We start from the raw sequence: 8,386 nt of genomic DNA, 5'->3' as shown, positions 1-8,386 counted from the left end.
GCATTCCGATTTCAGTTCCAGAGCGATTCGCCCAATGAGTCCTTGATATTTAGTCGTTTTCAGCCAATTTTCTGGATTTTGAAAATTTCACTTTTTTGTGAAAATATCCCCTAAATGAGGGAATAATATGTGTGAGGGTACCCCAGGAGAGTTCCAAATGTGTGTGGGTAGAATATATATCCCACGGGGTAAAATTGAAAAAAGTTTTAAAAAAAATTTTCTTGGACTTAGTCATTTTTCCGGCGTTTATCAGACTTTCAGATAAGGGAAATGTCAGTGAGCGTTCCGATTTCAGTTCCAGAGCGATTCGCCCAATGAGTCCTTGATATTTAGTCGTTTTCAGCCAATTTTCTGGATTTTTGAAAATTTCACTTTTTTGTGAAAATATCCACTAAATGAGGGAATAATATGTGTGAGGGTACACCAGAAGAGTTCCAAATGTGTGTGGGTAGAATATATATCCCACTAGGGTAAAATTGAAAAAAGTTTAAAAAAAATTTTTTTTGGACTTAGTAATTTTTCCGGCATTCATCAGACTTTCAGATAGGGGAAATGTCAGTGAGCATTCCGATTTCAGTTCCAGAGCAATTCGCCCAATGAGTCCTTGATATTTAGTCGTTTTCAGCCAATGTTCTGGATTTTTGAAAATTTCACTTTTTTCTGAAAATATCCACTAAATGAGGGCATAATATGTGTGAGGGTACCCCAGGAGAGTTCCAAATGTGTGTGGGTAGAATATAAATCCCACGGGGATAAAATTGAACAAAGTTTAAAAAAATTTTTTTTTGGACTTAGTAATTTTTCCGGCGTTCATCAGACTTTCAGATAGGGGAAATGTCAGTGAGCATTCCGATTTCAGTTCCAGAGTGATTCGCCCAATGAGTCCTTGATATTTAGTCGTTTTCTGCCAATTTTCTGGATTTTTGAAAATTTCACTTTTTTGTGAAAATATCCACTAAATGAGGGAATAATATGTGTGAGGGTACCCCAGGAGAGTTCCAAATGTGTGTGGGTAGAATATATATCCCACGGGGGTAAAATTGAAAAAATTTGAAAAAAAATTTTTTTTGGACTTAGTAATTTTTCCGGCGTTTATCAGACTTTCAGATAGGGGAAATGTCAGTGAGCATTCCAATTTCAGTTCCCGAGCGATTCGCCCAATGAGTCCTTGATATTTAGTCGTTTTCTGCCAATTTTCTGGATTTTTGAAAATTTCACTTTTTTGTGAAAATATCCACTAAATGATGGAATAATATGTGTGAGGGTACCCCAGGAGAGTTCCAAATGTGTGTGGGTAAAATATATATCCCAAGGGGATAAAATTGAAAAAAGTTTAGAAAAATTTTTTTTGGACTTAGTAATTTTTCCGGCGTTCTTCAGACTTTCAGATAGGGGAAATGTCAGTGAGCATTCCGATTTCAGTTCCAGAGCGATTCGCCCAATGAGTCCTTGATATTTAGTCGTTTTCAGCCAATTTTCTGGATTTTTGAAAATTTCACTTTTTTGTGAAAATATCCACTAAATGAGAGAATAATATGTGTGAAGGTACCCCAGGAGAGTTCCAAATGTGTGTGGGTAGAATATATATCCCACGGGGGTAAAATTGAAAAAAGTTGGAAATAATTTTTTTTTGGATTTAGTCATTTTTCCGGCGTTTATCAGACTTTCAGATAGGGGAAATGTGAGTGAGCGTTCCGATTTCAGTTCCAGAGCGATTCGCCCAATGAGTCCTTGATATTTAGTCGTTTTCAGACAATTTTCTGGATTTTTGAAAATTTCACTTTTTTGTGAAAATATCCACTAAATGAGGGAATAATATGTGTGAGGGAATAATATGTGTGAGGGTACCCCAGGAGAGTTCCAAATTTGTGTGGGTAGAATATATATCCCACGGGGATAAAATTGAACAAAGTTTAAAAAAATTTTTTTTTGGACTTAGTAATTTTTCCGGCGTTCATCAGACTTTCAGATAGGGGAAATATCAGTGAGCATTCCGATTTCAGTTCCAGAGTGATTCGCCCAATGAGTCCTTGATATTTAGTCGTTTTCTGCCAATTTTCTGGATTTTTGAAAATTTCACTTTTTTGTGAAAATATCCACTAAATGAGGGAATAATATGTGTGAGGGTACCCCAGGAGAGTTCCAAATGTGTGTGGGTAGAATATATATCCCACGGGGGTAAAATTGAAAAAATTTGAAAAAAAATTTTTTTTGGACTTAGTAATTTTTCCGGCGTTTATCAGACTTTCAGATAGGGGAAATGTCAGTGAGCATTCCAATTTCAGTTCCCGAGCGATTCGCCCAATGAGTCCTTGATATTTAGTCGTTTTCTGCCAATTTTCTGGATTTTTGAAAATTTCACTTTTTTGTGAAAATATCCACTAAATGATGGAATAATATGTGTGAGGGTACCCTAGGAGAGTTCCAAATGTGTGTGGGTAAAATATATATCCCAAGGGGATAAAATTGAAAAAAGTTTAGAAAAATTTTTTTTGGACTTAGTAATTTTTCCGGCGTTCTTCAGACTTTCAGATAGGGGAAATGTCAGTGAGCATTCCGATTTCAGTTCCAGAGCGATTCGCCCAATGAGTCCTTGATATTTAGTCGTTTTCAGCCAATTTTCTGGATTTTTGAAAATTTCACTTTTTTGTGAAAATATCCACTAAATGAGAGAATAATATGTGTGAAGGTACCCCAGGAGAGTTCCAAATGTGTGTGGGTAGAATATATATCCCACGGGGGTAAAATTGAAAAAAGTTGGAAATAATTTTTTTTTGGATTTAGTCATTTTTCCGGCGTTTATCAGACTTTCAGATAGGGGAAATGTGAGTGAGCGTTCCGATTTCAGTTCCAGAGCGATTCGCCCAATGAGTCCTTGATATTTAGTCGTTTTCAGACAATTTTCTGGATTTTTGAAAATTTCACTTTTTTGTGAAAATATCCACTAAATGAGGGAATAATATGTGTGAGGGAATAATATGTGTGAGGGTACCCCAGGAGAGTTCCAAATTTGTGTGGGTAGAATATATATCCCACGGGGGTAAAATTGAAAAAAGTTGAAAAAATTTTTTTTTGGGACTTAGTCATTTTTCCGGCGTTCATCAGACTTTCAGATAGGGGAAATGTGAGTGAGCGTTCCGATTTCAGTTCAAGAGCGATTCGCCCAATGAGTCCTTGATATTTAGTCTTTTTCAGACAATTTTCTGGATTTTTGAAAATTTCACTTTTTTGTGAAAATATCCACTAAATGAGGGAATAATATGTGTGAGGGTACCCCAGGAGAGTTCCAAATTTGTGTGGGTAGATTATATATCCCACGGGGGTAAAATTGAAAAAAGTTGAAAAAAAATTTTTTGGGGACTTAGTCATTTTTCCGGCGTTTATCAGACTTTCAGATAGGGGAAATGTGAGTGAGCGTTCCGATTTCAGTTCCAGAGCGATTCGCCCAATGAGTCCTTGATATTTAGTCGTTTTCAGCCAATTTTCTGGATTTTTGAAAATTTCACTTTTTTGTGAAAATATCCACTAAATGAGGGAATAATATGTGTGAGGGTACCCCAGGAGAGTTCCAAATTTGTGTGGGTAGAATATATATCCCACGGGGGTAAAATTGAAAAAAGTTGAAAAAAATTTTTTTTGGGACTTAGTCATTTTTCCGGCGTTTATCAGACTTTCACATAGGGGAAATGTCAGTGAGCATTCCGATTTCAGTTCCCGAGCGCTTTGCCCAATGAGTCCTTGATATTTAGTCGTTTTCAGCCAATTTTCTGGATTTTTGAAAATTTCACTTTTTTGTGAAAATATCCACTAAATGAGGGAATAATATGTGTGAGGGTACCCCAGGAGAGTTCCAAATTTGTGTGGGTAGAATATATATCCCACGGGGGTAAAATTGAAAAAAGTTGAAAAAAATTTTTTTTGGGACTTAGTCATTTTTCCGGCGTTTATCAGACTTTCAGATAGGGAAAATGTCAGTGAGCGTTCAGAATTCAGTTCCAGAGCGATTCGCCCAATGAGTCCTTGATATTTAGTCGTTTTCAGCCAATTTTCTGGATTTTTGAAAATTTCACTTTTTTGTGAAAATATCCACTAAATGAGAGAATAATATGTGTGAAGGTACCCCAGGAGAGTTCCAAATGTGTGTGGGTAGAATATATATCCCACGGGGGTAAAATTGAAAAAAGTTGGAAATAATTTTTTCTTGGATTTAGTCATTTTTTCGGCGTTTATCAGACTTTCAGATAGGGGAAATGTGAGTGAGCGTTCCGATTTCAGTTCCAGAGCGATTCGCCCAATGAGTCCTTGATATTTAGTCGTTTTCAGCCAATTTTCTGGATTTTTGAAAATTTCACTTTTTTGTGAAAATATCCACTAAATGAGGGAATAATATGTGTGAGGGTACCCCAGGAGAGTTCCAAATGTGTGTGGGTCGAATATATATCCCACGGGGTAAAATTGAAAAAAGTTTAAAAAAAAATTTTCTTGGACTTAGTCATTTTTCCGGCGTTTATCAGACTTTCAGATAGGGGAAATGTCAGTGAGCATTCCGATTTCAGTTCCAGAGCGATTCGCCCAATATTTAGTCGTTTTCAGCCAATTTTCTGGATTTTTGAAAATTTTACTTTTTTGTGAAAATATCCACTAAATGAGGGCATAATATGTGTGAGGGTACCCCAGGAGAGTTCCAAATGTGTGTGGGTAGAATATATATCCCACGGGGGTAAAATTGAAAAAAGTTTTAAACCAATTTTTTTTGGACTTAGTAATTTTTCCGGCGTTCATCAGACTTTCAGATAGGGGAAATGTCAGTGAGCATTCCGATTTCAGTTCCAGAGCGATTTGCCCAATGTATCCTTGATATTTAGTCGTTTTCAGCCAATTTTCTGGATTTTAGAAAATTTCACTTTTTTGTGAAAATATCCACTAAATGAGGGAATAATATGTGTGAGGGTACCCCAGAAGAGTTCCAAATGTGTGTGGGTAGAATATATATCCCACGGGGATAAAATTGAAAAAAGTTTTAAAAATTTTTTTCTTGGACTTAGTCATTTTTCCGGTGTTTATCAGACTTTCAGATAGGGGAAATGTCAGTGAGCGTTCCGATTTCAGTTCCAGAGCGATTCGCCCAATGAGTCCTTGATATTTGTCATTTTCAGCCAATTTTCTGGATTTTTGAAAATTTCACTTTTTTGTGAAAATATCCACTAAATGAGGGAATAATATGTGTGAGGGTACCCCAGGAGAGTTCCAAATGTGTGTGGGTAAAATATATATCCCAAGGGGATAAAATTGAAAAAAGTTTAGAAAAATTTTTTTTGGACTTAGTAATTTTTCCGGCGTTCTTCAGACTTTCAGATAGGGGAAATGTCAGTGAGCATTCCGATTTCAGTTCCAGAGCGATTCGCCCAATGAGTCCTTCATATTTAGTCGTTTTCAGCCAATTTTCTGGATTTTTGAAAATTTCACTTTTTTGTGAAAATATCCACTAAATGAGGGAATAATATGTGTGAGGGTACACCAGAAGAGTTCCAAATGTGTGTGGGTAGAATATATATCCCACGGGGGTAAAATTGAAAAAAGTTGAAAAAAAATTTTTTTTGGACTTAGTAATTTTTCCGGCGTTCATCAGACTTTCAGATAGGGGAAATGTCAGTGAAGCATTCCGATTTCAGTTCCAGAGCGATTCACCCAATGAGTCCTTGATATTTAGTCGTTATCAGCCAATTTTCTGGATTTTTGAAAATTTCACTTTTTTGTGAAAATATCCACTAAATGAGGGAATAGTATGTGTGAGGGTACCCCAGAAGAGTTCCAAATGTGTGTGGGTAGAATATATATCCCACAGGGGTAAAATTGAAAAAAGTTTAAAAAAAATTTTTTTTGGACTTAGTAATTTTTCCGGCGTTCATCAGACTTTCAGATAGGGGAAATGTCAGTGAGCATTCCGATTTCAGTTCCAGAGTGATTCGCTCAATGAGTCATTGATATTTAGTCGTTTTCTGCCAATTTTCTGGATTTTTGAAAATTTCACTTTTTTTTGAAAATATCCACTAAATGAGGGAATAATATGTGTGAGGGTACCCCAGGAGAGTTCCAAATGTGTGTGGGTAGAATATATATCCCACGGGGGTAAAATTGAAAAAATTTGAAAAAAAATTTTTTTTGGACTTAGTAATTTTTCCCGCGTTTATCAGACTTTCAGATAGGGGAAATGTCAGTGAGCATTCCAATTTCAGTTCCCGAGCGATTCGCCCAATGAGTCCTTGATATTTAGTCGTTTTCTGCCAATTTTCTGGATTTTTGAAAATTTCACTTTTTTGTGAAAATATCCACTAAATGATGGAATAATATGTGTGAGGGTACCCCAGGAGAGTTCCAAATGTGTGTGGGTAGAATATATATCCCAAGGGGATAAAATTGAAAAAAGTTTAAAAAAAATTTTTTTGGACTTAGTAATTTTTCCGGCGTTCATCAGACTTTCAGATAGGGGAAATGTCAGTGAGCATTCCGATTTCAGTTCCAGAGCGATTCGCCCAATGAGTCCTTGATATTTAGTCGTTTTCAGCCAATTTTCTGGATTTTGAAAATTTCACTTTTTTGTGAAAATATCCCCTAAATGAGGGAATAATATGTGTGAGGGTACCCCAGGAGAGTTCCAAATGTGTGTGGGTAGAATATATATCCCACGGGGTAAAATTGAAAAAAGTTTAAAAAAAATTTTTTTTGGACTTAGTAATTTTTCCGGCATTCATCAGACTTTCAGATAGGGGAAATGTCAGTGAGCATTCCGATTTCAGTTCCCGAGCGCTTTGCCCAATGAGTCCTTGATATTTAGTCGTTTTCAGCCAATTTTCTGGATTTTTGAAAATTTCACTTTTTTGTGAAAATATCCACTAAATGAGGGAATAATATGTGTGAGGGTACCCCAGGAGAGTTCCAAATTTGTGTGGGTAGAATATATATCCCACGGGGGTAAAATTGAAAAAAGTTGAAAAAAATTTTTTTTGGGACTTAGTCATTTTTCCGGCGTTTATCAGACTTTCAGATAGGGAAAATGTCAGTGAGCGTTCAGAATTCAGTTCCAGAGCGATTCGCCCAATGAGTCCTTGATATTTAGTCGTTTTCAGCCAATTTTCTGGATTTTTGAAAATTTCACTTTTTTGTGAAAATATCCACTAAATGAGAGAATAATATGTGTGAAGGTACCCCAGGAGAGTTCCAAATGTGTGTGGGTAGAATATATATCCCACGGGGGTAAAATTGAAAAAAGTTGGAAATAATTTTTTCTTGGATTTAGTCATTTTTTCGGCGTTTATCAGACTTTCAGATAGGGGAAATGTGAGTGAGCGTTCCGATTTCAGTTCCAGAGCGATTCGCCCAATGAGTCCTTGATATTTAGTCGTTTTCAGCCAATTTTCTGGATTTTTGAAAATTTCACTTTTTTGTGAAAATATCCACTAAATGAGGGAATAATATGTGTGAGGGTACCCCAGGGAAGTTCCAAATTTGTGTGGGTAGATTATATATCCCACGGGAGTAAAATTGAAAAAAGTTGAAAAAAATTTTTTTTGGGACTTAGTAATTTTTCCGGCGTTTATCAGACTTTCAGATAGGGGAAATGTCAGTGAGCATTCCGATTTCAGTTCCAGAGCGATTCCCCCAATGAGTCCTTGATATTTAGTCGTTTTCAGCTAATTTTCTGGATTTTTGAAAATGTCACTTTTTTGTGAAAATATCCCCTAAATGTGGGAATAATATGTGTGAGGGTACCCCAGGAGAGTTCCAAATGTGTGTGGGTCGAATATATATCCCACGGGGTAAAATTGAAAAAAGTTTAAAAAAAAAATTTCTTGGACTTAGTCATTTTTCCGGCGTTTATCAGACTTTCAGATAGGGGAAATGTCAGTGAGCATTCCGATTTCAGTTCCAGAGCGATTCGCCCAATATTTAGTCGTTTTCAGCCAATTTTCTGGATTTTTGAAAATTTTACTTTTTTGTGAAAATATCCACTAAATGAGGGCATAATATGTGTGAGGGTACCCCAGGAGAGTTCCAAATGTGTGTGGGTAGAATATATATCCCACGGGGGTAAAATTGAAAAAAGTTTTAAACCAATTTTTTTTGGACTTAGTAATTTTTCCGGCGTTCATCAGACTTTCAGATAGGGGAAATGTCAGTGAGCATTCCGATTTCAGTTCCAGAGCGATTTGCCCAATGAATCCTTGATATTTAGTCGTTTTCAGCCAATTTTCTGGATTTTAGAAAATTTCACTTTTTTGTGAAAATATCCACTAAATGAGGGAATAATATGTGTGAGGGTACCCCAGAAGAGTTCCAAATGTGTGTGGGTAGAATATATATCCCACGGGGATAAAATTGAAAAAAG

Source organism: Phyllobates terribilis, unplaced genomic scaffold (genome assembly GCF_046119375.1).
Source record: "Phyllobates terribilis strain yellow unplaced genomic scaffold, ASM4611937v1 Scaffold_31__1_contigs__length_13893835, whole genome shotgun sequence".
NCBI lineage: Eukaryota > Metazoa > Chordata > Amphibia > Anura > Dendrobatidae > Phyllobates > Phyllobates terribilis.
This window is presented reverse-complemented; position numbering follows the sequence as displayed.